The sequence below is a fragment of the Micropterus dolomieu genome, linkage group LG20 (assembly GCF_021292245.1).
Source record: "Micropterus dolomieu isolate WLL.071019.BEF.003 ecotype Adirondacks linkage group LG20, ASM2129224v1, whole genome shotgun sequence".
NCBI classification, from domain to species: Eukaryota; Metazoa; Chordata; class Actinopteri; order Centrarchiformes; family Centrarchidae; genus Micropterus; species Micropterus dolomieu.
In genome coordinates this window covers 31,854,125-31,855,090 of record NC_060169.1, presented here as the reverse complement: position 1 = coordinate 31,855,090, position 966 = coordinate 31,854,125, and positions in this window count along the sequence as shown.

Sequence of the window (966 nt, the reverse complement as noted above, 5' to 3'; positions counted from 1 at the left end):
TCCGAGCCGCAGTTCTGCGTCCTTCAGGCGGGTGTTATTGATGCTCCTCCTCCCCCTCCTCCCATCTATAGGCCTAGACCAAATCACAGTGAGGGAGGTGTAATCTCTCTGTGTTTCTCTCTGTTCTAAACCCTTCTCCCTCAATGTGTTTCCCTACATCATCACTTTACCTTTGCAGCTTAATCATAGCCACAAAAAAAATGCAACATTTCATCAGGGCACTCTCTGAAAGATCCCTATAACACACACACTCACAGTGACAAATCAACTGGATCAACATGACACAGCACATCTTTAGCCTCCTTGTCAAGAACAAATGTTGTGTTCTGTACATTACTTTGCAGATTAATACTGCAACAATAAACCAATATCTTTGTGAGATCGGTTCACATTTAACAGTGTCCCTACATCAGATACCATCTTTGTCGGACTTGTCCACTAGTCCAAGGAGGCATTATGTGTTTGGATCTAGCTTTTAGTGTGTTTCGAGCCACCACGCCACAAAATTCATATCATTCTGTGTTTTGACACTTGTCTATTTTATTTTCACTATAATGTAATTCACCATGAGATATCCTAGTCATAGAAGAAGGTCACCACTGTCCTCTCCGATTCTTCATCAGTGTCTGGTGAGGTGCAGCGAGACATGAAATTCCACAGCTTCTCTAATGGAGCTGCCAAGTGCTGGAGGTGTAGTAGACTGAGGTGTGTGTGTGTTAAGCAGCTTTATAGTGTAAATGTACAGAACAAAGCTTTGAAGCTAAAAGATGTTGGTGAGGATGCTCAGTCATCACCATGCTCATGATATCCAGAAGTAAGAAGTCAGAAGAGACTGGATTTGCTGTTCAGTCTGTCTTGCTGAAACGCTTTGGCAACATTTCTGCAACATAAAAGCAGCAGACAGTAGAATGTTTTCAGTATGACCGAGAAGATCGACACAGAGAAAAGTCAGGCAGAGGGTTGGGA